Source organism: Micromesistius poutassou (assembly GCF_964030765.1).
Source record: "Micromesistius poutassou genome assembly, contig: SCAFFOLD_5276, whole genome shotgun sequence".
NCBI classification, from domain to species: domain Eukaryota; kingdom Metazoa; phylum Chordata; class Actinopteri; order Gadiformes; family Gadidae; genus Micromesistius; species Micromesistius poutassou.
In genome coordinates, this window is record NW_028179549.1 from 1 (window position 1) to 7,500 (window position 7,500).

The 7,500-nt window shown below is 48.2% G+C and overlaps 1 pseudogene across 1 annotated transcript in view; it reads left to right on the plus strand.

The window, feature by feature from the left end:
- Positions 1-74: 74 nt before the first annotated feature.
- LOC311371123 (RNA-binding protein Nova-1 pseudogene) overlaps positions 75-7,500 on the plus strand; it is a 15,989-nt pseudogene continuing 8,563 nt past the window's right edge. The window contains exons 1-2 of the transcript in view: positions 75-382; positions 2,722-2,790. The product of the transcript in view is annotated as an RNA-binding protein Nova-1 pseudogene (transcript). The remainder of the gene's footprint in view (positions 383-2,721; positions 2,791-7,500) is intronic.

The following is a 7,500-nucleotide window of genomic DNA, read 5'->3' on the forward strand; positions in this document are numbered from 1 at the left end:
CCTCACGGGCTAAACACACGCGTCCTGCATTCTGCCTAGCATCTCCTCGCGTCGGCGACACAGCAACGCACCGCGACACCGACCACGGTCGCGTTTCTTTTTTGAATTCCCTAAATCCCCTTTCTGTCCTCTGAGGAAGACTCCCCGTGCGGAAGGCTACGTTGCGTTGCGTTACTAGGGGGGATTTAAACGCAACAGTCGCATCCTTAAAAGCAAGCTTACAAAATGATGGCCGGCGGAGCAGTACAACAAAACGGGATTTTCTCAAATCCTCACCACCACAATCAACAACCGCACATGGAGTCCGACCCTCCGGATTCCCGTAAGAGACCGCTCGAGACCCCCACGGAGGCGAGCAGCACTAAGCGCACCAACACAGGAGGTAAGAGGACCGGGGGGACGTGTGGACCTCCGGCGGGCTGCAGAGAGACGGTCCACGACCGCTGTAGCGCCGGGGGGAAAGGGAGAGGGGAGAGCAGGTTGATTCGATTCCTGACGTATCGGCACGCTTTAATCTAATATCGATTTGATTTGGCGCCCTAATGATGTTAGATGCAGATGCAGATAGCGCATAAACCCCCTCGCTTCAGGCCAGCTAAAACCATCTTACAGAGGCTTGGAGTGCATAACAAGGGGCTGCTTTTGTGTGGATAGTCGTTGGAAACAATGAAAGGGAGAGCGCCTCGCTGATTTGGAGGGAATCCGCCGCTTTCTCTTCGCTATTATGCGCGTTCCGATTAATCGGGCAGCGCATTGTATATTCAACTTTTACATAAATAGAATGGCGGCCATACTAGACCAGAAATAACAACGACCGCAGGCAGCCGAGATGTAAACAGGCGAACCGGAGGCGAGAGGCAGGGAGCAGGATTTTACGCTCTCATCCCTGGCTTCCACCGATGACCTTGTGTAGTTAATCTCTCCCATCATCCGCTGCCGCCTGCGTCCCTTTATTATGTGGGCTACATTATACAAGCGGATAAACACGCACGCACGTCCAAATAACACACGCGGTGAGCATCTAGGGCAGCTCGGCACAAAAAAACTGTTATTGCTGCTGCACGTTGCTCCGCCGCCTCCTCGGCATTGTTCTATTCTTAGACGATGAGGACTGGAGTTGTGGGACAATCTAAGGACGTCCGAATTGTTTAAAAATGCTCTGAACGTGTTTGTGCGCAATGACCTGGTTTAATGAGCTATGATTATTTGTTACCATGATAATCACCATCTTTATTTTTTGTTTACATGCTGTCATGCGCCAAGCATTCACGTCATCCGGCATTACAACAAGCCATATTCCGACCATGCACCCCCCATCCCGCACATGTAGACACACAGCGCACCTCTAGATGGATGATTTAGCCAAGAGAACACGTGACACCGAAGTGTAGCAAGGAAACTGTTTCAGAAAATGTGTTGTGTAACGGTGTAGGTTATATTAGGCCCCGTATATTGCAGGTGTCTCCCTTTTGGCCGTCCTAACCAAAGCCTGGCCAAAAGTCACAGAGAACATCGTTACAAATGATACAGTCTAGACTCAGGTATTTTTAGCATCACCTGCGACCTCAGAGGAGTGGAGTGAAATAATACAATGATCTCCAAATACATGTTAAGGATTTTAGGTGACAATATCGTTTCTATTTAAATAAGAAAACATACCTCAATACATCACTTAATATTTGTATTCAGGAAATCCGTTGATTTCAATATGGCCCAGGCTAAGGCAGAATAGCTATTTTCCTCTTGAATGCCAAACCAAACCCAACTGCCGTCCCAGGGAGCGGTACCTCTGAAGGACACGGCGGGGTTTCCAACCGGCGTTGTTTAAAAAGTGGATTGATGAGTTGGTGTTTGAGCACTTACGGAGGACCACCCTGTGCGTAGCGTCCCCGGACGGCCCTCCACAGACGTACGGCGGCACCACAGCACGGCCGCCCGTCCATTTAGCCAAATGAACAGGGTGAACCAAGGGCCGGGAGCACAGCGGCTATTACAGGCTTTTAGTCGGATGGAGTGCATCGCCGCAGAGTCGTCCCCGGGGGTCAAAAGGTCAACAGTCCCAGCGCTCTCGTCTCACAAGCGGCACCAGTGCCCACAATATTTGATCCAAAAATGAAGAGGCTATGACCTCAGACCTCCCCAGCCCCAAGAATCCCCCATGAAATAACCAGCCATCGTAGTATTTTTCTATTGAAAATACTTTGAATTTAAGATGTTTTGATAACATGCGCGTGTGTTATTATGAGGAAGAGCTGCGACCCATAGATGGCACTTGCTACGGGGCTATATCTTATGCATGATCCTCTTGCCCCAGCTGACAAGATATTTCCACATTAAAAGCGTCCTGGAGCTTTTATGATGAAGAGGGTGTTGATTTCAACAAAGAGGAAGCTAGATGAATGATGATACTCCAGTGGTCAAACATTGATTGATTGGCTTTCAACTAAAAAAAAACACCACAATTTATAAATACAAGTCGAGTCGACTTAAATGTGCAAAATGTAACCATAAAATGGTGGTCTTCCATGAAGCGGGCACAACCCCCCTGCTGTGTATTATCGCACCACGGAGGCTCAGTCATAACGTATGCTTTAAGCAAATTAATTAGAAAATCTTCTCAGAAGTGCTGCTCAAAGGTAACGGAAGAATGTAAAAATAACTGGTTGTGTCTCTGAATGCTAGTTCACGCCACGCACCCCCCTCTGCTTCCTCTCTCTGTAGTGGCCTACCTGCAACCCCTTTTTGAAACTGAAGCCATTGTATTCCCTCACCAAGAAACTGAAACTCATGGTAAGACGGATCCTTCCATTTTGATCTTTTTTAACCACTTACTTTACTTATACTTACTGTTGCAGGATCTAACGGTGTGGGGGAAGACGTTTGTGTTGTGCTCTTTGTGTTTGTCAAATAAAGGTCAGAGCTATTCGACTTCTAAGCTAACACTGATACACAAGACAGGGAGCGTAACTGAACGTTTTCAATCCATATTTCATGGTTCAGATTGATGCATGTATCTGTTGTTTATATCAAATGTATTCAAGTCCATAACATCCATTCCCATGCTTTTTTATACAAATTCTATATTTATTTTTTATCCCATGCTATTCAACATTTTCCCACAGGTAAACGCTGTTTACCCATGCTAACTATATCATCAGAACTATTGGGTATAACTCTATTGAATACAATGTATTTGAATGTAATGTGGGGTTGTCAAAAGTGATATGGACTATGGTGGCTACAGTATGCATTAGAGTGTTTGCAGTCTGAACATTTGTGGTACTGAAATGTTGCTGATGTTTTAGAGATATATTGTTGAAATGTCCAGGTTGTTTGGTTTAATTAATTCTACGTGTCCTGAAATCGAACCAATGATGGCCGATATTTTATAAGTACCATGAACATGCCTGATGAAATCAGGTACACCACAAAAAAATACTGTCATCAATTTAATGTTGCAGTATAACATGTTTCAGTAGCTAAAGTAGAAATAGGAATGCATAGAGTGAACTATGGTGGAAATGAATGTGGAAACATTATTTAAACTTTAAAGGCATATAGATAAATACAAACGATAAGTGATCTTTAACTTTTCCGTCAAGCTCTTAACTAGTGTGTCCAGTTAGTCCGAATCTATCCGAGGAAAGGGAAAAACAGAGGGAGAGAAAAATGCACTTGGCACTGCTGACGTGTTGGAAAGATGGTTAAGTATCATGCTAGTAGCCTGGACGAGCTACCGCGGCTAGGAAGCTAGGAGGCTAGCATGGTTGGTATGGCACGGCGGCCATGACAGTGCATGCGGTAAATCATACCGTCCGTCTCATAAAAACCTGACATCTCGTCGTAATAATAATCAGATTCAGCAGTGGTTTGACTTCATAGTCTAGTCCCCTCCCCACCCACCAACCCTTCTTTAGGATAGCAGTTATTACGGTTGAAATATTATGCAGTTCTAACATTTTCCAATAGCCATTTTATTATTATTACAACCGTTGGGCTGGTGGTATGTAGGCAGGAACGCATTGAGCAGTCTTTGCTTAACGAGAAACCACTGCAAGAGGAACTGGAATGATCGACGCCGGGTCACAGTCTAAATTGTATTATTTAGCAAGTTGTGCTCACGTGTGATTGGGTGAGAGACCAGAGGCTCATCAGAAATGTGGATCTCGTAGTCAGTGCCAGGGAAAAAGTGCAAGAGTGTGCAAGGGAGATTTAGAGCTTGTTTTGCCCACCTACTCTCACTTCTAAGTTGTTATAGGTAGGTACAGAGCTTGGCAAAGCCCTTGCTATAATTTAGGGCTCAGCTTCAAGGGAAATAGCAAGGTTTTAAGCACACAGGCCAATAAAGCATTATTTACGTATAAGCAAAATAATTCAGAGGCCATGTTTTACCTTGATGGTGAGTAAAAAATGCAATACTTTGATCTCCTCTCCTCTCCTCTGCGCTCCTATCTGCTGTCTGCAGATTTGAGATATTATATGTTCATTTAGTAAATGGAAGCTCTGGCTGCTCTTCGGTTAGCAGTGGCCAATTGGGGGAGGGGTTGCCCTTGCCAAGCAACTTTTAGAATTTTTGAATATATTGTGTGTGTGTGTGTGTTTTTGTGCGTGCGTGCGTGTGTTTTTTGTGCGACGTTAACTGATGTATTCCATCATTATAAATGCAGATAGACGCGCGTACGCACACACAAAGGGCACACGCACACCCACCAAATGCGTGCACACTGCTCATTGAGTCCTGGCTGAATGAGGTCTTTGACGGTATTGATCCAAGGTTAGTGTTTTCTGTTGCAACCGGAGCAGAACAGAGCATCTTTTAGGAACACATTCACTTCATTGAGCCATTAGAGATACAGGGAAGGAAGCCTTGTGATTTTCTTTTGGCCGAGTAGAGCGACAAAGCCGTCCAGAACTACACAGAGTCTTGGACTACATAGAGCTTCCTCTTATGTGGTGGAGACCCCACTGTCAGGAGGAAACATTCACAGTGGGATAAAAGATGATTATGGCTTTGGCGGTTTTGATTCCAGTATATGCTTTATAATAAGCCTTTATGTTGTTCCAGTTCAATCATTTTGTGATGTTAGGATTTGCACTGTTAATAAATAAGTTTAAAGACATGAAACTAGGAACTGAACATAAGCTTAGAACATGGAGAACGCCGCCTCTAGAACCTTCCGGAGAACACTGTGTTCTTCGGCACGGGAACTCTTTTGAATTTGGGCTGCCAGGCTGCTCCTCGTCTCCCCCAACTCTCCCCCAACCACCACCCACCCAACCCCCCGCCCCCCCCCCCCCCCCACAATCCCCGGCCAAACCCCTCTCCTGCCCCCGCCTCCCCCGGCGCCTCCCCTCCCCTCCGCCGTCTCACTCTCCCTCCCCCCATCCCCTCTCCACCCCCCCCCCCCCATCCTCCGCTCTGCTCTTCATCCATACTAATCATGTTCTACTTCAAACCTTCACGGCTGTTTCCTCCGTCACCTTGGCTTCAACCGACTCCCCCCCCCACCCACCCCCTCGCCCCCCACCTGTCAACCCCTCCCCCAGCCCCCTCCCCTCCCCCCCCCCCCCCAACTCCCCCGTCTCTCGCTATCAATCGGCTTGCTGCCATCGATGACTCCTGCCCGGCGACCGCCTCCGTGGCGGACGGTCGATACGAAAGCGACGATGCAGTCGTGTTTGTTCGGTGTGTGTGTGTGTTTTTTTTTTGTTCTAAACGCGCCGTGCTTCGTCGGCGGCGGTCTGCCGCTCGCTCGTCTTCCCCCGGCTCCGCCAGGTCGGGGTTTTTTAAGCCACTGCGTCACACACCGAGAGGGGAAGCGCCGCCATTGTACAGGGTGGGGTGAAGGCGCTGGTGGGCGGGGACTGCGCTCACAAAGGGAGGCGTTTGATTGGCGGCGCGAGACGCCGGTGGCGGCCAGCTGTTTGCTGATTGGTGGGGAGCGCGGGGAGAGATGGAGTGGAATATGGATGAGGGAGGGATGAAAGGGGCGATGCAGCAGGGAGGCTCGGCCCCCCCCCCCCTCTTCCTCCCAAACAGCCCTGATCCAGGAACAATACACAGCACTATACACACTATACACACACACACACACACACACACAGCACTATACACACACACACACACACACAGCACTATACACACTATACACACACACACACACACACACACACACACACACACACACACACACACACAAACACACAGCACTATACACACACACCCAAACAAACACTCACACACAAACACACACACACACACACACACACAGCACCATACACAGGCACACACACACACACACACACACACACACACACAGCACTATACACACACACCCACAAAAACACTCACATCCAAACACACACTCACCCACGCACCCACCCATCGAGACACGCATGCGCATGTATTGATAGTAAAAAAAAGCAGGCAGACTGTGTTTCAGTAGGCTAGCTTTGGAAATAGCCGCTAATGCTAATGCAGAGCGAGACGCTCCGCAAACTGCCGTCTCCTAGCTAGGAAGCTTCTCGGTGGCGTTCTTCATGGCTTAGTGGAGGTTGAGTTGACATTCAAACACAGCGGCCATTACAATTTGGAACAAAATAGCAATTGCCTTCTACGTATTGTGATGATCACGAGATGACCATTTCAAATGATTGTGGTCATTCTTTGCGGGTCACAGTCCTGCAACCCTTGGTAGACATTACACACCAAACGCTTTACCGAGATACATAAACCGACAAACGCAGAACGGAGGAGTTCAATTCAATGACCCCTGAGTTGAAGTTGGTCATCCCCGACGCTGGCAGTCACACGGAACGCAACCAAACATGACAAAGAAGAAAGGAGACAACAAATGGTTGGTTAGTGAGTGATTTTGCGTGGCTAAACGTCGGCAGCGCCGAGTGCTGAGGACATCTTTCAGAGCGGGGACAGCTGCCCCGGACTCACTGCTGGGAGCTGCACCCTGCTGGACGCAGGGGGGGTGTGTGATTGACATCGGTTGTGGATGATTATGTGTGTGTGTGTGTGTGTATGTGTGTGTGTTTGTGTGTGCGTGTTTGTGCGTGTTTGTGTGTGTGTGTGTGTGTGTGTGTGTGTGTGTGTGTGTGTGTGATTGTGAGAGTGCATGCCTGTGTGTGAGTGTGTGTGTTGTGTATGTGTGTGTGTGTTTTTATGTGTGAATATATGGCTGTGTGTGTGTGTGTGTGTGTGTGTGTGTGTGTGTGTGTGTGTGTGTGTGTGTTTTGTGTGTGTGTGTGTGTGTGTGTGTGTGTTTTGTGTGTGTGTGTGTGTGTGTGTGTGAGAGAGAGATTGTGTATGCCTTACCTCTAAATAAAGGAATGAAGGACCGGGGGGGGGGGTGTTAGACAAAGCCAGCCCCCCATGAACCTAACCCTCCAGCCACCAACGCCCCCACCCCCAAACTGAGCCTGCTTTGGGGCGATGAATACTTTCCAGGTCCCCTGCGCTCCATGCACCCCCTGTCCCTCAACACACAC